The 24,691-nt window shown below is 50.6% G+C and overlaps 1 protein-coding gene and 2 non-coding genes across 4 annotated transcripts in view; all 3 read left to right on the forward strand.

The window, feature by feature from the left end:
* Positions 1-24,691, forward strand: part of SLC36A4 (solute carrier family 36 member 4) — a 1,006,806-nt gene that overhangs the window by 441,126 nt on the left and 540,989 nt on the right. The window lies entirely within an intron of this gene.
* On the forward strand, positions 10,137-10,243 carry LOC147698746 (U6 spliceosomal RNA). Its single transcript, XR_015299482.1, has one exon. It is a non-coding gene; the product is annotated as a U6 spliceosomal RNA (small nuclear RNA).
* Positions 11,018-11,124, forward strand: LOC147698747 (U6 spliceosomal RNA). Its single transcript, XR_015299506.1, has one exon. It is a non-coding gene; the product is annotated as a U6 spliceosomal RNA (small nuclear RNA).

The raw sequence follows: 24,691 nt of genomic DNA on the forward strand, positions 1-24,691 counted from the left end.
GGCTCATCGCGACAGGATTCCAAACACCCATTTAAAAGCTAGGCCTCAGGCCTTTTTCTTGAAAAGTAGTATTCAAAGAAACACAAAACATTAATTAATTTGAATAATGAAAATCATTCTGTTACCCACCCCCTTTACTAATGTTAACCCATTAGTTTGTTATCTAGCTTTAAGCACATGAATGCAGCGTTTTATTTTCCATCTTCTTTTTAGGCCAACAGGATTCTCCAGGAGCCTTTGCCACATATAAGACACAACATAGACAAAAGCACATTTAAAATAAGCACATGCCATTAATTAAACAGCCGCATTTAATGTTGACAAAAAAACATTAGACAAGGTTAGTTCATTATTTTTCAACGTACTTGCAAATGCAACAAAGCGCACATAATATTAAACCCATATGTCGTGTATGTATTTTAATCTAGGTTGATTAGTACATTTTCATGCATAAACTCGTTAATGTGATTAATTATTATGGAAGTTTAACTTCGCAAGTCAAAATATAATTTATTTCTGAAACTCGCTTCATCACTACACTCTGACAACTCTGTTAGGGCTGCTGTGTCTTTTTGATTACAGTTCGGCTCCACGACGAAACACAAGCAGAGCACCAGCAGTACCAAAACATACTTTGCCCAGTCTGTTCTGCAGTCAGCAGTGACGAACTCCACTGCCAGTTATAAGAAATTTGTATTGTTAATGCAGTCCTTATCCACAGCCAGATGAAGGTTACTTACTTTATGGACAAGTACAGCCTTCATGCTGCAGCCAGAGTGAAACTCAACCTGTAAATTTGAAGAAGTGAGCTAGAGTCCAGGAAATGAGAGATTGGTTTGCTGCACGCTTTAATAATTTTAGCTGCAGCTCTGTAGAAAAGTCAATTTTTGCATAGTTCCTCTATTTTTTGACTGACTAGCTTGCATTTGTTTACTCAGGGGACATTGTGAGGCAGCAAACGAACCCCTCACTGGATGTTTTTTAACCCTAAAATATGGTTCTAGATTGGTAAACACCAATTGGCATATGTGACTTTTTGGTAGGTCCGAGGTAAAACTAAGCAAAACCATAACAAGTTATATGGATGCAGTGTAGCGCTACCCACCACAACATTGCGTCAAAACAGCTAAACAGCCCTATCACTGCTGCATTAACATGTAAGATTAAAACCATTTTGACTTGCTAAAGCTTACATCTAACGCAAAATTAGTCACACTGTAAATGAACAATTCCTAATGTTTAGAAGTGGGTCGTGCAAGTGTGCTAACTTACATATTTCTGCAAAACAGTGAGAAATAATACTATTTACTGCACAGGTTTATGGTAGATTTTGACTGACAAATCTAGCACTATGTTTTAATAGTATATTCTATATCTCGTACTAGAAGCAAATGCAGATTTAATTCTTACCACATGAACTAAACAATCAACATCTTATTCATTGACAAGCTTGCATTTTTAGTGAAAATGGCATGAAAATGATTTCTTAAAAGCTTGTTAATTTCGGCCCCGTGAACTGGGTGTCCAAACCATTTTTGCAAAGCTGGAATGCCCTGCAATTTCTGTACTTAGTTCCAGTTTAAACTTTATTTCGTTCATCCCAAGAAGATATGAAGGACCGTCAGTAGGTCTTCTGCTTGGAGAGCAATGACCTTTTGCAATCCCTACTGTGCGCATGTTTCAGTAACATTGTAATATGATTATAGGGGCTCACTTTGCCAAGAATCTTCATCACTGTGCTCGTCAGGTAGTTTTGAGATGAGGGCTCATTCAAGCAGAAGTCCGACATAGAGGCAGGGATGCCCATTTGCCACCCTTACATAGCAAACATAAGACAATGCTGTCCATGTGGAAGCTATCTTTGCCAATGTATGTGACCATGCTACACTACAAGCTTTTGATTTCCGAAAGAGAGCCCGGAAGGAATCTATTAGAATTTGGAGGCTACATGGATTCTGTCGGAAAATGCGAATGTGACAACCTCTTGGTTCCCTTGATCAATTTAGAGGCAGGGATACTCAGTGTTTCTGATGGCAGAGCCTCTGCTTGCTCTACCGGTGGCAAGCTGTACCAACAGGCCATCCTCCATTGGTCTTTCGTCAATGGACATCAGACCGTCCAGTCCATTTAGGTTGGACGTTCTGTTGAACATTTTTAGGCCTTGGGTAGACATTCTGTCTCAAAAAGACTGTTGTTTTCAATATGTTGGCTTCAGCTTGCTCATAGGCTTCCCATTTACTGGCTCCATGGTAGCTCTCATATTCTTTCTCCCCATTTGTCCATGGCCTGCATGCGTCATGCCTCTTCCTGTGTTTAGTTCTTCCAGAGAGCATGGACTAAATACTGCTATCCATCCACTGCTCCCATTTTAGGAAATGTTTTAGGGACTACTTTTCTCTTTTTTAGAGTACTTCACATGAGCACTCGTGTTTTCATTTGCTCCAAACTCCATTTCTGTAAATAGGCCTGTAGACATTGTTCTCATCTCGTCACATTTGCTGTGCATTCAAAGACCGAGGTCAAATGTCAGATGCTGTTTTTCGAGATCGCATTTTTACTTTTCTTTCTCTGAATTCAAAGTCGGATAACCTCACCACATTAGGCCTGCGTGTATACACTTTATTGCACTAGCCTCAAGCATTGTTCCACAGAAACAAAGCGCTTCACACAGCTTTACCCTTTGCGTGTACTCTGTGCTTCAATGAGATATACATTTCTTTCATACTCTGTATTGAACTGCTTCACATCAGTTTTCTCCTGCGTGAACTTTGCTGCACATTTCACATCACTATACACCCTGCATGTACTCTCCAGTGCACACTGCAAAGTACTATTCTTATACTGCTGGACGTATTTCATGGTGTTGTACGAAATGTACCGTACAGTTTAACTTTGTCATACTACATATGTATTTGGATTGTGTACCTGACTACACTATGTGCTTACATTTTTAAAGTTCTTTTACTCTACTTACATGCCAAAGGTATTTTGAACGGAACCAGGACATGCATTGCTTAAAATAGAGCTTGTTTTTTGTGCAAATAGTAATGCACAAAGCGTGCTGTTTTCCTGATGTTGATGTCAAGTGTCTTTTTGGTTTCTTTTTCAATTCAACACATGCAGATCCACCTCTCCTATGGTAGTTCACTAGATCTGCCAATGCTCCTCAACCCCATCCATGTTGCTTTTTTCACCTCCTCTTCCTTTTCTCCCCCAACGGTTTCTTCTCCACCCCACCTGCCCATATTTCATTTCCCACCACCACCGCCTGCCCTCTTTCGTGAAGGTAGAGACAGATCCCATTCCATCTGCTCTCTCCTGATGCCATGTCCCCCACCCACACACCAAAACAAAAAGCGGTATAATGCGGGCACTGCTGGCTCCATCATAGTGATTATTAGGCCTCGTGTACGCAGCATAGGTGAGAGACCTGTAGTCATCGATTGCCTTTTTCAGGCTAAAACGGGCATGCGTTCCATTGCCTTCAATGGCAACGCGTGCACGTACGGCAATTCCCTTGTGGGAGCGAGCTTTAGCAACATATGTTTGTAATTAACTTACAAACACATGGTGCCCCTGGCTCGCTACCGCAAGGGAATCACGCAGGCCCCCTCCTCTCTCCCTCCCCACTTCCCCCCCTGCTGCCAGCGCGAGGCGCAAGCACTTGTTAATTGTTGCTTTCCGCCTGTGTCTTTCTGCCTGTGTTTTTAAATGTCGTATGCACCCTACGGGAGTTCGTTTAGTGCTGCTAATTAATTAACTTACATTGCACATCCACCCCATCTGCACTCGGCCTGTGTAAACGGCAAATCGAGCACAGTTATTAATTAGTGAAACTGGGGAGGAGGCTGTTTAAACGTGCGCACAACGCTGTGGTCATTTTATTAAATAAACGCCTGCATCGTTCGTTTACTTTTTTGGAAACCAACTCAGGGCACCTACCGATATGGCAGGGATCCTACATGCCAACCCTCCAGAATCGGGTGGGAGGTTCACGGCGTTTACCTTTATTTCCTCCAACTTCGTCGTTCTACCCCTGCTGCACTGGAAGAGACAACACTGCTCCTGATGAGGCTATCCAGCCGCACATGAGTCATATATAAACAAGATCGTCCCATGCCTCGCATTACAAAAAAACAAAAACATCTCCCCTGCTGCATCGGAACACACAACAGTGCCCCGGATAATTTTTCCCAGCCGTATTGAACAAAAGCTGACTGAGCCAAGTAGGTGCCTTTCTATTAATTATCCTTATAGCAGAAGCAAAATAGGTTATTCCTTGCCTCATTACGCCGGCCATCAATCAAAGTGGCCCCCAAAAATGCATTTTATGTATTTCATGTATTCTATCTGCTTTCTAAGCACAACGCGTTCCCCAAACGGGGGTATTTTTAAAATAAACTAACAGGAAGTATTGCTGTTCTGCTTTTCCTTTTTTACCAACATGAAATGAATTAATCCTTCCTATCAGTTTATTTACAAAAATAAACTCCCATCAAGTGAAAGCGTTCTGTTCAAATGCAGCTTTAACAACATTATGTATAAAGTGCCTGCCCTATTTCTGGCCTCCTTATACCACCCATCACTCACAGTGTGCTCCTGAAAATGCATTCCATACGCTTTCTAAACACAACGTGCTCACCCGATGGAAGTATTTTAACTAGTAACATCATTGCAACAGGCCCCCCCCACCCCGCAACACAAGCATGTATCCAGCAAATAACACATTAGACAGAAGTGTTATTAGTTTGGGGAAAGCTGCTGCAGGTTTATTTACATACACGTTATGTAATCATTGTGGGTTAGCTTACGGGCAATCCAAGGGCAGGCCACATTCTCGCCACCTGCCCGCCTGATGAGCCAGGCAGCACCGTGGCGAACCACCTATGTGCTGCCCCTTATGGTAATGATTATACTCGTGCCCCTGGCGGGGCGGAGCGTAGCTAGGCAAGCCCCCGGTTGTACAGGCCCACAACCGCCCGAAGGACTACTGGGGCGCCGACACAGGTTCCAGGAACCTCCCCTGAGGCCCCTGGTCTTAGGCTCTGGCACCCCTATGTGCCTGCTGAGGAACCGTGCTGCACCTCTCTGCTTCCGGATCGCCCTGTAACTCCGCCTGCAACGAAAATTAACACATTAAAACGTTCAACTGTCCCCACCCAAACCAGACACATGGGGTGAGCGGTCGGGAGGGAAAATGTGTGTCCTCAACGTCCGAGGCCACCACGACGTGTCCGGTGCAACAAAGAGGCAGAGAAAATGGCAAGGGGGACTTAAATACCCCTCGCCCTGCCTGCTGCACCGGTCGTGACATCACAGCCCACCCCCTCCCAAGCTCCCTTCGGGAATCCTCCTGCCCAAGGGAGGAGTGGGTGAGCAAGAATGGGGGGGGAACCCTCTGTTACTGGAAGGCTGCCCTCCTGAGTGGCCACCGGGTGGCCTCGGGCAGCCGCAAAGCTTTTAGAATTCAATTGGTTGCACTGCAAATGCTTAAAATAGCTCTTCTGTTCACACTGCTGGCTGTGTCACCAGACATTAACATATATCAAGTGCAGTAAAGTATTGCAGTTTAGTAGAGTAGGATCATTAGACACAGGTGTTTAGACCGGGATTGCAGGCGTCAGTGTAAGCTTTTTTGTTGTTGTTTTCACTTACCCTTACATAGTTTAATAAATATTTGTAATGTTATTGATCCATGCTCTCCAGGCCTCGAATTCCACGTTTATACAGGCTTAGTGGAGAAGTGTGGCTCACTGGTTAGAGGAGGCAGACCTGGAAGCAGAGGTCAGCCCGGGACCAGGGTTCAATTCCCGGCTCCGCGGGGTCTTGAGTCCTAAAATGTCCATGGACTCGACAATTCTCGCTCCGGTGCCTACTCGATTCACGGGTTCACACTCTGCGACTCTGGGCAATAGCTTGCTTAATCTCCACACCGGCCCCTCGCGGCGGGATGCCTGGCTTTCACCTTGCGGATACCCTGCCGGGGTATCTCACAGGGGAATACCAGGACGGGTTCCCTAAGCAAGCGCCTTGATGCCTCCGGGTGATACGTGCGCTATATAAATCGCAATACATACATACATAGTGTGAAAGAGCAGCTATTCCTAAGTGTAAAATATATTAATTTCAAAACACTATTACCAATGCTTTAAGTTGGCCGGTACTGTCCAGTACAAAGTACCGCCCACCTTTATTTTGAGAAGGAGAGCAGTAACACTTTTCAGCAAAGCTTAAATACTTTTAATTTGAGAGCACAAACACCTCTCAGGAACAAACAAGTACCTGTACTTCCATTGTTTCATTACACGCATTAATTCTTACCCTCTACTAGGTACTGGCTTTTTAAAATGAGGGCTGCTGAGAAGATTCCACTGGTAATTTGAGTTTTCAAAGCCTGCAGTTAGAACGGATGCAGTCTTGTGTAATTCGGACGTATCTGTGAGCTCTACTCCTAATGTGAGTGAGCAGTGCCACTACAACACCCATGTGTTTCAGAACAACAGTGTTCTTGTGTTACAGGCTCAGCTTGTTCATAGGTAAACCTGTGTGCTCTCACCTGGACCTACTAGTCTGCCTTTTAATACAGAGAACTTGATGTTGTTCAAACATACCATGGGAAAGAGCCTCTTATTTAAAATTCTATTGAACTTCACTATTAATATTGAACATGTACATATCCCTAATCTCTAATTACTTAGCCTCAGTTGGGTGAAACAGTATTATGAGTACTGCAGATTACCTCCTCGTTAGTCTTCCTCGCCCCCTGAGTTACAAAGTGAGCTTCAGCTCCACAACAGAACCCTCCAAAGCAAAATGAAACCACCTCCCACCCCCTCCCAACATGGCCGACCAGTCCCACCTGACCTCTATAAGAGGCGGGCCGGCCCAACCATTCAGCCTGTTTTTTTTGTTCTGCACGACTCTCTCCAGAGCACGGTACAGGTAAGATGGGCCGGCGTGAGCTGGCCCTGGGGTTTTAAGGTGGTGGACCTGCTCTAGCGGTCTCTGGTGCCTTATGCCTAGAAATCCCCCCCCCTCTTCCTGCCCCCGGTCCTGTGGGGCCGGTTAGGTGCTGCTATAGCGTGCCAGTGGTTTATAGGGGGGGGGGGCGGCAGGGGATATGGGGTGTTTGGGCATCCCCGTGTATCCCCAGGTCGTTACCGAAGGGCCCGGGCCACTGTGTGGGCTTTTGGGGTCCAGCGCTCCGTTTGGCGTTTATGCACCTATGTGTGCTTACATGGATATGTGAATTGCAAGTTACACCCGTCGGGTAGCTGGGCTGCCCGATGGGTGTCGTGTTTTCATGGAAATGCCAGGGCTGTGTGTATGGCTCTGCGTGGGGCATCTCACTTAAAGTGTAACAGCTTTCGGGTTGTAATCCTGCCTGTCATGATTTCATGCACCTCAGTTTGAAACGGGTGCTCGTGCTTCACATTATGCCATTGCCTGGAACAGCGTTTATTTGTTCTCAGGTCTGCAAGCGCTTCTGCATGACGTTAAGACCCCTGTTCTCAGTTATAGTTGCAGGTAACGTCTTTTTCGCTGCATGTTTCTGTATTTTCCCTGTCTCAGTATAGGGCACAGCGGAAGACCACTGCGTGGACCGTGTAGGTGGCGCGCGGTGCCTGACCGGGTGTTTTGTCACTTACTCGGCGGGGGCAGGCGCGGTCCTCCCTCGTTTGTCCACGGGTCCTCGGGGGATCAACTGGCCGGGTCCGGGTGCTCCCATCGGACCGGCCTGGGTCTCAGTGCAACGCGGCGCCGGCGTCCGAGAGTTTTTTTTGTCACTGCTCTCTCCTCCCCAACGGCCCGCGGCTGCTGGCCGCGCTGGGGTTGGCTCCGGCGGGCTCCCGCCTCTTGTGGGCGGGGTTGATAGATGGTGCCGAGGATTGCCTTGGCGGCCGTGCACGCCGGGGTTCCCCTGCGGGCGCTGCGAAGCGTTCTGCCTTCGGCAGGCAGCGGACAACGCGTCGGGCTCGGCTGTGAGTCCGGTGTTCGATCCTCGACTGGTCCAATGAGCCGTGGCTCGAAGGTGAGGCTTGTGCCTGTGGTGGGGACAGCCCTCACGGGCCAGGGTCCTGCCTGTGCTGTAGGAGTGTCCCAAGGTGGGATATTTTCAAGGGGGCTTGTCCATTTTACTCACTTAACGTGTGACTGTGGTCAGGTTTAATTAATTTGACCTACTTAATGTAGACATGTGTGGTGTGCTACATTTCTTGTCCTTGCCTCGTGCAGTCACTGACTGCGGACTTACAGACGGCGCTTTACCCCGAGTACTGGGTGCACTTCACCGCCTCGGCGGGTGCTCGTCTGTGCTGCGATGCCTCTCCTCAGGTGGCGGGGGTTCAACCTCCTCTTCTGTCACCTTCTGCGGGGTCTCCTGGTGTTGCCGCGCTGTCCCATCGAGGTCCTTGCGCGGCGGGTGGCCCTGCCCCCTCCTCGCCTCGTCGCCCTCTCGGTGGCCCCGGGGGGGGGGGGGTGTATGGCCCTGGTGGAGGATTGTGGCCCTATGGTTGGAGCAGCAGTCTCTAATACTATGGTCTAGCCCGGGACCGGAGTTCGATTCCCCGCCGCGACGGGGCTTGGGCTCAAAAGGTCCTGATGATGTTAGTTGGCTACTTTCTCTCCAGGGGATGCTTGGCCTCCTCCTTAAGGGTGTCCGGGAGTGGTCGCCTCGGGGGGAATGCCGGGAGGGGTTCCGCGGAGGCATTTGTACATACGCCTTGCGACCCTTTCGGACGTGTGGCGCGCTATTCTGGCGGGGAGGTCGCGCACATGCGGGGTCCATTCCGGCGTCCTTGTCTGCTTGTCCTCTTTGAAGGGCGTCCCGCCCTGGCAGGGGTGGGGCCCTTCGGCCATTCCTCCCGGATACGGGATGTCGGTCGCCACAAGGTACTTTCTTGGGGGCTTCCGGGCCCCGGTTTCGGCATTTCCCGGTCTGGTACTGGTGGGGCCGCTCCCGTGTTGGTCATCCCGAGATCCTGGCTTCGGCCGTCCCGCTCCAGGGGGTTCCCTGGGGGGGTGGGGGGGGGGGCTGTCGCCTCCATTTCGTCCCATCTTGGGCCGTGGCTGGCACGGTTCTTGGGCTCTTCGGGCTGGCTGGCCTTGCGGATTCTCCGCGGAGTCCCTCCTTATCGATAGGTTGGGGTACCTGCCCCTTCCATGGTCGGCCCTGAAGGGCTTGCCGGGAGCCTGTGGCCATACCACCCAATAACTCCTGTTCTCGTCCGTACTCGGAAGTTGTGCTGGGTCGGGCCGGGTTGGTGACTGGAGGGGAGTCCGCCTGGGATTACCAGGTGCTGTTGGCTGCGGCCTGCGATTGGATCCCGCCCTCGGTTGCGGATGCTTCCGTTGGGTTTGCCTTCTGACCCGTGGGGTCTAGGGCAATTCCGCCCTGCCTGCGCCTGATCTCGTCTGATTTCAGTATTTCGGCAGTGTCGGGCCCGGTTGGTTCCGGGTGGGGAGTCTGCCTGAGGTTCCCAGGGGCTGCCGGCTAGGGGTACTGGCTCCTGGCCCGCCTGGTGGTTCTTCTTCACCGGGCGGGGGTCGGGGTGTTCCCCGTCTGGAGGTGTGTTAGATTTTGGCCTCGTCTGGTTCGGCGGTGTCTCCCCTCCGTCGGCTCCCTGCTCTAGGGGCGGTGGTCCCTTCGGTGCCCGTCTCGGGCTTGTCCTCCTTCGGTGGGCCCCGTCCTCCCCTCTGGTTCGTTCAGGGGGGGCGCCCTTGGGCGCTGGGTCGATTGGGTCTCCGGCAGTCGCGCAACACGGAAGTTGCTGGCGGTCCTCCTGGCTAACAGGGTGACCTGCCGTCGTTTGCGCCTGTGCTTCAATGCCCCCAGGTCTTGACAGTCGTCCTGGTGGTGTGGAGCTGTGTCAGCCTTCGGGGGGGGGTGCTGTTTTCGCTCCCTTTGGTTTCCTTGCTCGGGGATTGTTTTCTTGAGCGGAGTAGCCGGCCCTGGCCCTTCGGGCTGTCCTGTCCGCAGGGTCCGACTAGGGGGAGGCGGATCGACTGAGTCGGATCTTCCTTCGTGCCTGGTATCACCCGGACCCCGGTGGGCTACAGCGCCTGGGGCCTCGTCTCGGTCTGCCGCCGGTGACTCTGTTCACGGTGGGGGTCTCGGCCCTCCTGCCCGGATTCTGGTGCTCGCTTCGGCAGCACATATACTAAAATTGGAACGCTACCGAGAAGATTGGCATGGCCCCTGCGCAAGGATGACACGCTAATTCGTGAAGCGTTCCATAGAATCCGCCTGGGTCCTGGGGGTGCCCGGTCTTTTGCGGGGCCATTCGGCTGTTGTACGCATTTCCCCCGTGCCCTCTGTTATCGCGGATCCTCGGCTGGATTCGCTTGGGCAGGCCGGGAAGCTCCGGGGTGCTCGCCTCGGCGGCGCGTGGTCTCTTTTTGGATCATTGCAGGGGTGGATAACTAGGGAGCTTTAGCTCCCGGGTGAGTCTTGTGCCTTTGGTGCAGACGGCCCTCACTGGCCTGGGTTCGATTCCGGCCTGGGCGGGGGAGGTATCCCTAGGTGGCAGTTTTTGCCTGGCACCCGCGTGTGGTTGAGACGCTTGTCGTGGTGCATTCCGGTATTTGGATCCCGGCGGGGTCAACCGCCCCGGGTACCCTCTCCTTGGGCGAGCTGGCGGTTCAAGCCTCCTGGCCGATCCTGGTTCTTCCCGTACCATGGTTGGGTCCCCCGCTCTCGGCGTCTGTGTGGAGCCGGCTCTTGTCGGCTGGCCCGCCTCCTTCTGCAGGCCTGATCCTGTGCCCGGCGCTGGGCGCCCTTCTCACGTTGGCGCGGTCGGCTTGGTGCTGTCCCCGCCTCCGTGGTCCCCTTGCGGGTATTGGTTTTCCGGTCTGAGGGGTGTTCCTGGAACGTGGCCCCTGCTTGCCGGTGGGCCCGGTGGGCGGCCTTGCGGGCCTTCCACAGTCCGGGTTCGACGGCCTGGTTTCCTTGGTGGCTCGCTTGGCTCCGATGTTGTTTATCCTTCGCCCACGGGCGCTCTGCCGGTCTCCCCCTTGGGTGCTCGCTTCGGCTGCACATATACTAATATTGGAACGTTCCTGAGGAAATTGGCGGGGCCCCTGCGCAAGGGTGGCTCGCAAATTCGTGAGGCGTTCCTCAGGAGTTTTCTCTCTCGTTCTACGAGCTCTTCGGGGTCCGCCCTTTTGGGCCCCGGCCCTCGGTGGCTTTGCGGTGCCTCGCCTTTCCGGTGGTTTTCCCTGGTGGCGATGGGGTCTGCGGGGCGGATGGGCGTGCGGGGGTCGTTCCTCCGCTCCCCGCCCTTCTTGCGGGTTTTGCCGGACGGGGTTGTTCCTCCGGCATGTCCCCCGTGTCCTTCCCGGGGTTCCTGTCCTGGGGCCTCGGACTCAGGTGGTATCTCTACCGCTTTTCCCGGCCAACGAGGTTCCTCCCTTGTCCGTGCTGGTTGTTCGGCGTGCTGTTTTGGCTTCTCTTGCCCGCACGTCTTTCCTTTCCCGGTGGGATGACCTGTGTTATGCCTTTTTGCCCGGTTCGTTCGGGCCGCTAGCCCTCGTTCCTCCTTGGTCGCGGGCTTACACAGGCTGGCATCCTTCCCTACGCTTCGCTGGGTTCGGTGGATCCGGCGGGGGCCCAGGGTCGGTCCGCGAGGTGTGGCTCTGTTCCCGGGGCCCCCGTAGTGGGTGTCTCCTCTGTGGAGTTTTATCTGGCTTGGGCGTGGTCGTCCCCCGCCTGGTAGGTGGGTCTCTAGCGGTCCCGGGGGGGACTTCGCTGGGGCCTGTCTGAGTGCTGGAGCTGCGGTTCCTGGTTGGCCTCCTTTTCCTGGAGGTCTTGATTTCAGGTTTCCGGTGATCCCTGTTTTCTTGTCAGTTGTTTTACTTCAACCTTGGGTTGGTTTCTCTACATCACCGTGTGGTGTTGTTGTTAGGGTGGTCAATGAAGCCTTGTTGGCTTGGGTATTGGCTCACTTTGTAACTCAGGGGGCGAGGAAGACTAACGAGGAGGTAATGCCCCGGTTACTTACCGGTAATCTTCATTACTCCGAGTATAGTCTTCCTCGCCACATGAGTTCCCTCCCCCCCTCCCTGTCTGGCTATCGGCTTCATTGTTTGCTTGGTAGATCAGGCTGAATGGTTGGGCCGGCCCGCCTCTTATAGAGGTCAGGTGGGACTGGTCGGCCATGTTGGGAGGGGGTGGGAGGTGGTTTCATTTTGCTTTGGAGGGTTCTGTTGTGGAGCTGAAGCTCACTTTGTAACTCATGTGGCGAGGAAGACTATACTCGGAGTAATGAAGATTACCGGTAAGTAACCGGGGCATTCACGGGGCACTAAAGTCACCCGCAAGAAATCTGCTGATTTTGTGGTATTACCACATGTTTTTACCTCCCTCATTCAGTGCAAATGGGGTTAAAATGTGGAGAAACATCTGACTGCCATTTTTACAGCACTCAAAATGTGCACTTTTTCCTGTTACCGACCCCATTTTTCCTGGCCACATTCCTCCATGTAACAGTTGCAGGAATTTGTGCGAAGTAAAAAAAAGAGAGGGTGCAGTAATATTCCATATTTCTGAACCCTGTCTCTGTTACCTATATTGGATCTACCCCAATACTTCTAAGGGCGTTAGTGGTGTACATGTCATGAGGATATCAAGTGACTCTGGGGTACTGCACATGTGTACTGGAGAGAATCAAACAAGCAACATAGTATACTTTTTACCATATTAATGAAACCGCACTTACAGTGAGTATGAGCATCCGCTCTGTCTCCGAGTGCTTGACTCCCTATGGTGGAAAGTCACAAGGGTCAGAAATCCCCCATTTGCAATTTAGAGTATAAATACTTTGCAATATCTCTCTCATGCATGCTGACAGGTATTTCTTGCAAGGAAGGACGAAAATGAGTTAAAGATTGAGTTGCATTAGGCATTACATTTTCAATACTTTTAGCCATGTACGGTTAACGCCACCTAGATCATGTTTCATTTGAAATGCTTTGTTCAGAGTGTGATGTTTTGCATTTTTCCCACGTTCAGGGATATATTTCAAAACTTAGAAGGACATTTAAAATGAGGATTAACTGATTGTTACAGTTTATAATCACAAAACACATTAGTCAGCACAATCTCTGTTAGTGTTTTTTTACTTAGTACCTGACATAAAAAGAGGTAACATGCTTTTTTTTTTTTGCGGAACACTGATTCCTGCCCCCCACCCTTAATTCAGTGTTGCTTCTTTTCCTTGGTCTTCGTGTGATTGAAGTGCTTTGAAGCTCTGTCATGAGCATAAGTTGTGCTCAATAAATCGTATTTCAATTTTAATACTATCACCATGGTAGAAGTTTGGATTTCTTACGTATATGCTGTGAGAAGGTGGCCTGATATGCAGTGCTCACTATTCTAGTGAACACAATGTATCAGTCCAACAACCCTTATTGATGATTGATTGTAAGTCAACCTTATAGACCAGCTATCCTAGTAGCGTGGATACGAGCAGTCTTCGGGCTAAACTCTAGAGGGCGTGTTAAGCCACCTGTTATACCATCACATATACCCCTTGAACACCAAGTGAAAGGACACCACACAAGTGTTATGAAAATAAACAGTGTATTTATTTAGATCACAACAGCCCTGTACTCTTATGAGGACAGGGTACTAAGCACAAAACAAAACTCTTATGAAAATACTTAAGTTAGCACAATTTACACAAGTGCCCGAGGGGCACGGAAAACCATATACTATGGAAGTGGAATGCGAAATTACTAGCAGGTAAGTACTGGACTAATAGGCTTTGGAATCGCTAGGACTACGTTACTGAACCTTCAGATTACTAGTAGGAGGCCTAGGGGACTCGGGTGCAGAGTGTGCACTCTCACGCGGGATGCGGGACAAAGTCTATGGAGGCTAGTAAAGACAAAGTTAGTGTTCTCGGGCGAACCCGACCTGGTAGGAAGAAAACGACAGTGGATCCTGACCCTTGGATAGTGAGGCTATGCTGGGGCACCGGAATGCCGAAGTTACCTAGCCCAGGGGCTGCAGCTGCATATGTCTCAAAAGACGTCGGGAATCCTCGTTGACGAACCAGGAGCCTGAAGAAAAGAAGTTGCTGGCAGGCGACCAGTGAAGATAGTTCGAGTGATCCAAGCCTGGATCGAAGATGGATGACACCTGAAAGTAGAGGGGACCAAGTTCGTGACTACTAGCCAGTAGTCAGGTGGCACCAGGAGGGCACCAGATGGTAGTCACCTCGACTAGGTGAGTGGGCGACGCTGTGCTCTGCAGATCTCATGGACCAGGAGGCGTTGTCGGCGACCAGGATGGAGGTGCGAGCTGTCCCACGATGGATGAAGCTGTCGACGTCGCTGGACCCAGGATTGGGGCAATAAGTCTTGGCAAATTCAAGCCCACGCGGTGGACCTAAAATGGCGTCTTGAGGGGACCAGGAGGGTCCGGGGTGCTCCTCTTTTGGAAGGGAGCAAGGGCCAGTCTGGAGCAACCAGACCAGCAGCAGTGATGTCGTCGGGCGTCGTTAGGAAGGCCACAAGCCAGCGGGCTAGTAGCCAAACAACGCGGTGAGCAGCAAAAAGCAGAAGGGCCCCACGCAGATCGTGGAGATGCTGGGAGGCTAAACTTCGGTGCTGGAGCTGCTCAGGGTCGGGGCTTCTTGGACCCCAAAGTACTCACCAGAGGATCCCTCGGCGGTCGTGCTGGAAAGAAGTCGTGCAGTCTTGAAGATGGCCGGTCCCTCGAGGTCTCGTCGCACCCACGGTTCTCAGCTTAGCTGTAGAGGTGGGTAGAGGTCAGAGGTGCCAGGGAAGCCGGTTCTCGTCGAGCTGGGCAGTCGGATTCCGGAGGAAGGACTTGCAGCAGACCGCAGTGTTCTTAAGATGGTGCCTGCGGATGCAGGGTGACTACTCCTTAGTCACAAGGGAGAATCTTGAAGAAGAAATCTTGAAGTCCTTTCGTAGAAAGTTGTGTCTTGATTCCAAAGATGATCTAATTTGGAAGGGGGCCCGCTCCTAACTTTATACTAGGAAAAGGGGCTGACCCGGTGACTAGGTCCTGCCTATGGGTGGGACTAGGAAGGAGGGTGGTTACACCCCTTTCCCATGCCGGACTTTCCCCAGGCCAGGGGCTGGTGAGCCCCTGGAACTGGTTCTAGCCGGCCTATGCGTAGTGAGCACCGGGGTGCCACTCTGCAGTCACCTTCCTGTAAAGCCCTGCCTACCCAGGATACACAAAACCCTGTCTGGGATGGTGCTAGCACCGCCCCTGACAGGAAACCCTTTGTCCAAGCTCTCCTCGCTTTAAGGACTCCCAGCAGCAGGAGGTCAGACTCGTGTCTGTGGTGGCAGCATCCATTTTGTGGAGCTGAGGCTTCAGTTAACTTTAACCGGGGTTCACAGTTGCATTCATGTCGTGTCCCTCTAGAAGGGTGGAATGCTAACCCCGTCGCCAGGATTGGCGAGGGGTTAGTATCCCAATTCGTATGACACCTTACTCGACATGTTTTGATAAAGCAATAATAGAGATAGCATTTAACCGCGAGGATTATAATGCACTATCATGGAACAGCTATTATGACTTGGTTCCGCAAGCTGCAAACGGGCTCAGCTCATGCCAGAGCACCATTTCACACGATTCCATGCACTCTGCCTTCAGGATTGTCAAGGCCTGCCATAGGAGTGACTGATAGGAATCTGTGTGTCCATTTTTAGGGTTAGATATAGGTATACTATATCTACAGCAAAGGGTGATTACACAACTTTGCCCCAGCTGTCATGCAGCCAGTTGTGTCAGATTTAGGAGGCCAGCCAGGGGTGGCATAATACATGCTGCAGCCCCTGGCAGCCCTGGGTACACCTATGCCCTGAGTTACAGGGTCTGATAAGGTGGCCCAGTACCAATTGGAAATGTACCTAAGGTACATGGAATCCATTTTACAGAGAGAGCAGTAGGCCTGGGGTCCTGATTGGCAGGGTCCCAGGTCGACTATGTCAAAAACCAGCTAAAACACAGGGCAAAAAGTTGGGGGCAACCATAGTCAGGATGTACCTTCCTACATATGCTTTTACAGTTATTTAATAAAGTAATCAGTAGCCTTGATATATTTTCATATATGTGGTTTGCCTAGGCTGGCAGCCGATGACACACATCTTCTGTGGACTCTTTAGATCTCGCCAACCAGACAGGGCAAGGTGAATGGTTGGAAAGGCTTATTGTGGGCTAAGCAAGAGCTGGCTATGGTCTTGCAGTCTGCCTATTGGTTACAATTAGTTGCCTCTATTTTCACTCTCATCTGCTTCCTTATCATTCAATGGATGTCCTTGTCTATCATGTTCAACTTTATGGTTGTCCCTCCCAGAAAGCATAGCCTCTTTACCATCCTTTTAGTAGGATGACTTGTATCCTTCTATAGTTCACCTTTAGGGACCTACTTTTTAGGTCGAGCTTGGGCAGCGCATGCACTGCTCTGCGGGGTATGCTGTATTCAGGTATTGACTTGGAGCTCCACCCACTCTGTGCTCATATTTTTTATTCACATTTGGCTGTCCTTTGGAAACTGTGGCTTTTCATTGGTCAACAGGCTTAGTAGACCCTACTTAGTACCGCCTTGTGTCATTTTGTAACCTCTCATGAGGACACCACTTGTTACATGTGTTGTTACTCGGTAGGTTTAATTACAGCTTCCGAGCGCTATTTGCTTAAATGGTTTTGGACACGCTCTCCCCCATTGCTTGAATTTTTATTTTCATAGCACAGCATGCCACGCTGATACAGTGGCAGCTTCACCTCTGGTTTATTTGCAGTGCAGAACGCAGCTGCATGTTTTCTCTTACTATTCAGTAACTTTCACTTTGTCAGCCGCGCCCCTTTCTTTTGATGTGGCTTGTCCAAGGAAAGGGGTGCGGCCTCTATTGAGGTGAAAGTGCGGCACGGGCGCTTTTACAAACAAGCATTTGCAATGCAGTAGGTCTCGCATTTACAAGAGTTTCGTAAATGCAAGACGTATTGCATTGCAAATGCTTGGTTTTAATGCCGTCGCGTATATTTTGGTGTAAACGCTGATAGCGAGCAGAAACACCACCGTGTTTACCATTCACGAGTAGGACAAGGTACTAAGTTGGGTAATAAATCCAACATTTATTTATCCTGGTTCACTTTAGAACTAATATCGTTTTTGTAAAGACATCATCATGACACGTTTATATATACTGGCATGTAAAAGTAGACACTTTTAATTACGCATGGAATGCATGACACAGCATAATTTCTATTATTTGTAGCCTTTTTGTACCACCATTTTATTGACCCTCACGCCCTTCACCGTTTTTAAAATTCGTACGGTTGTTAACTTGACCTTATTGGCCCCATCCCTGTATTTTGAGCAGCATACCTTTTGATTATTTACAGATATTCACTTGATAACCGAAATGCATTGGGATGATGGAAGTATAAAGTACCTTCGTTTGGTGAAATATGAATTGGATGTTTAATTGAACTCTTGTTGGGAAGCAACAGTATAGGAATATCAACAACTGAACTTTTTGAGTATTGCGTTCATTGAAATTCTTTTCAAGTGTGATTAACCTCGGTTAGAGGACATACCTCAATGGTTATGGGGATGCAGCCATATGGCTGAGATACCCGCCACCCCCTCTCAACACAATCCCCAAGGATGGGAAACCGGAAACAGTTCTGAACTTTTGGAAGGCGGGAGGGAGTGACCCTCCCGGCCGTATTTATTAAAATATGAAACAAAATCAAAACATTAAAATAACAGTTTCATATTATGTACAATTTCATTTCCACATTACGATGTTTGGCTAACCTTAACATATCTCTAATACAAAGGTTCTCCTAGCCGAACTAACATCCTACAAAACATTTGACTTGAAATTGTACATCCTAACGTTAAGGGCCAACGGCAAGGTCGCAACCGGTGTCAGATCCCTAAACCAGAAATATCACCCTCACTTGTGAGGGGACCAACCGCACCGAGGCGCACCTCATGTGCACATACCAATTTCCCTTGACTTGACGGGGGCCCCAATTAACTCGACGCCATTTAACGGTCGTCCGAGGACTCGTGTGAGGTGTCTAGAAGGTAGCGTAAACCCCCTCCCGAACCCCACACAACTTACCACATCTGCCGTCGCAGATGTCCTGGCCCCGGGAAATTCCCCAGGAGGGCCCGTAGCCCCTCCTATCCAGGAAGGGGCCTTGACCACCTTTCCTTTCCTTCCGGCGGCCTATCCTTAGACGGGACCGCCTCCCCGTTGAGGGGCCAATGGCCACCTCCCCCGAGCGCTCCCATCCGTAATGGGTGACGCCCCCCCCATAGGGATCTTCCAATTACTGCTCACCGATCATGACCTTACCGCCACAGGCCGGATAGTTGACCGGCTATCCAGACCCCCCACAACACTCCTACCTAAAGGTCATGTTATAAACTTTTTAACCAAGCTATGAGGTCTCCTATGAGTAACTCATTCCCCACCCGGGACAAATGAACACCGTCCCCCAAATACATACTGTCCCCTTTAATACAACCATGCGAAACAGAATGCAGTGTACTTGAACGAAACAATCTACTCATTTTGTTATTAATTTTCCTTACTGAATGATTCAGAGCAGAAACAGAAATAGCCCCCCGCCACACTTTTCGTGGGATCATATGGGACCATGCAATTGTGCACCCTGGAACTCTTCTTGCCAACCAACTTACCGTGGAAAGCATTGCCTCAAGAAGTAGTCGTCTACCAGTGGTCACCAAATCGTTGCCCCCAAGATGGACTATGATTATAGACGGCGGTGACCTTGTCCGCCCTAACAAACCCTCAAAAAATGATTGAAACTGGTCAATACAGAGCCCGCCCTTTCCGTAGAAGGACACACTGTACCCGTATTCCCCAGCCACGTGAATCATGTCACCTGCTTTGAATACGTCCGCGGCACGCCTCACGTATGAGTGGCCCACGACCCACACCTCCTTTTTCACAGCCGGTGATGTCTGACCGCTGGTCCCCAGGTGTTGGGTCGACTGCACAGTCCGCCCCGCCTCGTAGGCTTGCGCAACTGAAAACCAAACAAAAACAAGAAGCGTGAGTACATCATTACAGCTTCACAACATGTGCAACCGCACATACCTCTTATAACAGTTCGAGGACCAACGCCCCACACGTTTTACTTGTTCTACACTCAGACCCCTGGCTGTACCCTCTGTAGCAGCCCCTATCCGGAAGGAATGGGTCCCAAACTCGCCGGGGTTCAAGCCCGCGGCCGAAATCGACATCGCTAGCACCCGCTGGAACTGAAACCTCGTCAGTGGGGTGGCGTCAGCGTGTCTCAACAAGGTCCCCCCCCATGATGCCACCCTTTGCGCTAAAAATTCCTCTACGCAAACTACAGGGCACATGGAAGACCCGGGGATCCTTTGTATGATTATGCAGTCCCCAATCGCACCCTGATCGGTTTTGGACCTGACAAACGAGACAGTCATCGTCTCCCCCTTGACCTGAATGTGCTCTCGGCACAGTCCCCCCATCGCATCCTGCTTGTTCTTCGCCACCAGTTCGCTTACCCGCATAGCCCCATGGAATGCTAGCGCAAAAGCGGCTCGGAATAACACTGTTTCATACTGGGATGAACACGTTGCAGGGAGTACGGAAAATAACAGGGCCAACCTATCTAGACCTATCGGGTGTCTCCCATCTACTCTGCGACCCTCAAGGCGTTGCCACCCACGTAGCGCTTTTTGCACAACGAAAGACGCTGTCGGGTCCTGCATCCCATGAGCCCTTGCCATAAAGGAAATGGCGGCCCGATGCCTCTGGGCCGTAGCTACTGATTTGCCTGCCTGATGTAAAGACAGCAGAAATTTCACTACAAACTCTTCCTGGCCCCAAAGCTCCCCCCTAGCAGTCCCCAAAAAGGTCCAATAAGTACGGAACGCGCCCTTCATATGCCTTCCTCGTCCTGGGTGCTAAACTCTCTCCCACGAGGTTTTGTAGTTCGGGGCACCGAGAGACCAGAGAGCTTCGGGAAAGGGTGCCGCCACCGGGTCCGCTGTGGGCAGAAAACCCCAGAAGGCCTGCATACGGAAACGAGAAAGCGCATCAGCCGCTTGGTTCATTACCCCCGGCACATGTCTTGCCTTAAATAGCACATTCAATTGCATACACAATAACACAATTTCTTTGAGCAGTCTCAGAATCCATTTGCATCGTGCTGCCTGACTATTGATACACTCAACCACGGTCATGTTATCAGACCAGAATACCACAGAGTGATCTCTGAACCCCTCAGGCCAAGTTTTCAGGGCCACCAGAATAGGAAAAAGTTCAAGAAAAGCAATGTTACTTGTCAGCCCGCTCTCGTGCCACCATGACGGCCATTTTTGAGCCGACCATTGTGTGCCGAATATGGCACCAAAACCAATACTCCCTGCCGAATCTGTCCACAGCCCCAGCTCCTCGGAGGACACCGCTGGTTTGTTCCAGACAATTCGACCATTGAAATCCGCCAGAAATGCCAACCAAATGCGCATGTCCTGGGGAACCTCTGCCGAAAGCCTCGTGCGATGATGACCCTCCTTCAGGCCGACCATCGCTTGAGCGATGGAGCGGGAAAAGGGGCGGGCCATCGGCATTACTCTCAGGGCAAAATTCAACTGGCCCACCAATTGTTGCAATTGATGCAGTTTTACCTTAGACTCCCTAATACAGGTTTCAAGGGATGCCCTGAATTTTAACACCTTTTCCCTTGGTAATCGAAAACAACCTTCCTCCGAGTCGAGCTCGATCCCCAGAAACTCGAGGCAAGTCGAGGGACCCACAGTCTTACCTGGCGCCAATGGCACACCAAAATGATTCATTAAGACACAAAATTCATTCAAAGCCTGTCCACATTCTGGATCCCCGGCTGCCCCCAGAAACAGAAAGTCATCAAGATAATGCATAACATGTTGAAATCCCGTTTTCTCCGTGAAGACCCATTGCAAAAAACAACTGAACCTTTCAAAATAGGCACAAGATATAGAGCATCCCATTGGCATACATCTATCCATGTAATAGCGACCCTGAAACATGAAACCAAGGAGACGCTGATCGTCTGGGTGTACCGGGAGCAACCGGAACGCTGACTCAATATCTGATTTTGCCATCAGCGCACCGGGCCCCAGGCGATTCAACATGGCGACGGCCTCATCAAAAGATGCGTACCGCACCGAACACACTTCCGGGTCTATCGCATCATTCACGGAAAGACCACGTGGGCCTGACAAGTTATGTATCAGCCGAAACTCACCCGGGTCCTTCTTGGGGACCACCCCTAACGGGGAACAAACAAAGTTAGCAACCGGTGGTACATCAAATGGACCGGCGACTCGACCTCGAGTAACCTCCTTCCCAATCTTTACCTGTACCACGGTCGTATGCTGCAAGACCGACAGTTGGTTCTTACATTTTGCTACACCCTGAAAATCCCCCACTGGGATGCGGAAACCATATGAAAACCCGTTTCGCAACATCCCAGCAGAAGCGTGATCCGGATATTCGTTGAGCCAAGGAATCATTGCCATGGTATCAATCGGGGTAGGTAGAGGCGCCCCTCGGACTATTTCAGACCTGTTTGGCGCTTCCCCTACCACCGTTATCACCCGTTTTGGCTCTGCACATGGACTCAGGATGGGATGGCTGCCCACACCCCCCACATTCATGTTTGAACTTGCATGACCCCTGGGGCCTCGTACATTTTCCTCTGTTAAAATTCCAACAAATCCCCCTTTTACCTGCGTTGCCACTCGGTTTTGAGTGATATTCGTTACCTGCACCCGTCCGAAAGGGTGTCCCAGAGTATTGGCGGGAGGATTCACCCCCGCTACTGCCTACCAATGGTACTTTCAACATTCCTGTACTCTCCATTTTTGACCATGAAACGGAGTCGTAACAATCCCAAGTCAGGATTGGGTCGTGTTCTTTCGCTTTTCTAAAAATATTATCATAGCAGAACCACTGATTGCCCCCATACGCTACGGAATACTCCATGATACGTGACTGATAAATAGGCAGCTCGGTCAGCAACTCGGGCCTACGCTCGCCCATGATGGAGGTAAAAATTCCCCATGCTCTACCCCAAGTACCAATGTTTTCGTCAACCTTAAAGGCGGCCATTTTTGCGCGCCAAACACTCGGGTGCATGAGCTCCTTTTGGCTCTTAACATGCTCCATCTCATAATGGTCGGTAAGTAAAGAAAAAATGTTTACATACTCATTCGCCCAAATCTTCTCCTTAATTGCCAGTGGAACATGCTGAGCCACCTTCTCCCTTCGTGAAGGTGCAGACCCCTCCCCCGCGTTCGGCAATGGCCGCTTACCTGAACCAGAAGCTGCGTTTGCCGCTGAACCCGGGCCTGTTGCATTTTCCACCGCCGGAGCCAGCGGGGTAACTGACGATGGTGCCTTCGCAGCCTCCCTAGTTTCCCGCAGTTGCTTCATTAACACCCGGGCGTCGTCAGCCGTGGCGCCCTCGCTATCTTTTCCCAACCACGCTGCCAATTGTGCCGCTAACTCGGGAGGCATATCCTCCCCGGACACGGGAGTGACCACCACGGGAATCGGGTTCCCCTCCTTCGGCACCGGAGTTGGCTCTTCTAGTGGGACATCGGGAACCGGGGTTTCCCCCCCAGGTGCCCCCCTTCTGGACCTCTTGCCTCTCCCTCCGGGGACTACTCCCGGCAAAGGTCGTTTCGGTCTTCCTTCCCCGTCCTTAGCCGCCATCTGTTTCTTCAAATCGGATACCTCTTTCATGAGCATGCGGAGCATCTGATCGGTACTGACCCGCTTTCCGACTTTCTTGGGCATTCTCAGGCGGAGTATCTGTAAGACAAAAAGAAAGATTACCACGCTCAAAATTGGCTCTTCGTTCCGTCTCGAGCTCACGTGCAGCGGGGAGGTGCAGCTTCAGAGCACAGGAACAAGAGGAAGCTTCCTGGCTTGTTGCTCCTTTTATCCGTCTTCAGGGCGGGCGTAAACCCGCCCCCGCCTGCCTCCGTGGGCGTAGCCTGGTCGCGTCCGTGTCTAGGACAGCCCACTCCAGGGCGGGAAAAGGCGCGCCCCGGCTACGCCGCTTCGGGCATACCAGCCGAGACTCGCCTCCCGCCCAAGATGGCTTCCCGGGGGGATCGTGGTACTCCACCATACGTTCGGGGGGACCGAATGGTCGCCCCTTTCCAGGATTCACTTTCATCACTGGTTCAGTGAGTGATACTCAGGCGGCACGGTACAAATCTTTACAGACTGAACAAGCATTGGCTGTGCACGTACAATTTCTATATTTTGTACCTCTGATTAGTGTCTGCATGCTGTGTGGGTGATGTATATTAGAGATTTACAAATACAGCACTACTTGTCATTCAGATGAGCGCGTCTCCCTGAGTATAGGCAGCGTAAATATAAAACAAGGCAAATATTCCTGTGTGGAGCAGCAAGAAGACAGCTGTTAGGATTCATTTCTGGGGGGAGCTCTTGAATTTGCATGAGGCTTGTGCTGATGATGTGCACTTCTGTGCTGTGAGATGGGCAGTATGATTATCGCCCCTACCTTCGCTACATTGCTTGCAATAAAACGGTAGCGCTTTTAGTTTCAGCCACACAAACTCATGTGCAAAGATACTCCTCTGGGGTAAGTTTAGTTGATTGTGAACTCCTCCCATAACATGAGCATGCTGGATTTGATCACGTGTTTTGAGCAGGAAATAGCGTAATGATGAGTGAATTAGGACCCCCCTAGGCCCGACTGATAGGGGGAATCACTGCCCGTCACAATTGCCACCAATGTTCCTTACTTGGTAACTGGTAACTAGAGCCTTCCTTTCACCAACACTTTGAGGCTGGTGATCTAGACCTGTATTTTGTGGTACTCGAGCGCTATGAAACCCCTCTCCTGCCAGTGCTACATAAATGAAACAAGCATTGGCATAGCCAATAGGTCTCGCATTTGGGACCTTATAAATATTCACTTATGCAGCACAATATCCTTTGTGCAACAACATCAACTGTTGCATGGCTAAACACTTATAAGGTCCCAAAAGCGAGACCTATTGGCTATGCCAATGCTTGTTTAGCTTCTCTCCATCCATCTTCCTTCCACTCCTGTGCTCTGTTTCTTGCCCCATCCCTCACGTTGTGTTTCATGCCTCGTCTCTCCTACCAGACAAATCGCGATATAACATAGCCAGTGCTGGCCGCATCATAGCGATTTCTTTCACGACTTACAGCCATGCTGAGCAGCAGCCGTGCTGCTATACCACCTGGCTAAAAGACACAGGGACAACACCAAGAGCTCTCGCAGTGTCGAGACCTATTGCTTTTTCCAATGCTCGTTCCTGTTGTGGACCTCGGGAAAACCAGAGACTAAATACTGCCCATGTTCACAAAATGTATGTAGGCCAACAGTGTACTCAAGATGAACCAACTTATGAAAAAGTGCCTGCTGTTTATATCACATAAAACCACCGTGTGCCACCCGAAGGCAACGCCAGATTGCAAAACCAACGCCACCACCTTCATTAGGAGAATATGGAAGTTGTAGGGTCTCTCCCCTTCCTCTTCCATTGCTACCGAGCCCCTCAAGTTGTTTTCCGACAGAGGGTATGGCTCTTGCAGATGGCTCTATGTTCATTATTAGAACAGAAATGAGCATCTGCAATATTTAATA

This window comes from Lissotriton vulgaris, chromosome 8 (genome assembly GCF_964263255.1).
Source record: "Lissotriton vulgaris chromosome 8, aLisVul1.2, whole genome shotgun sequence".
NCBI classification, from domain to species: domain Eukaryota; kingdom Metazoa; phylum Chordata; class Amphibia; order Caudata; family Salamandridae; genus Lissotriton; species Lissotriton vulgaris.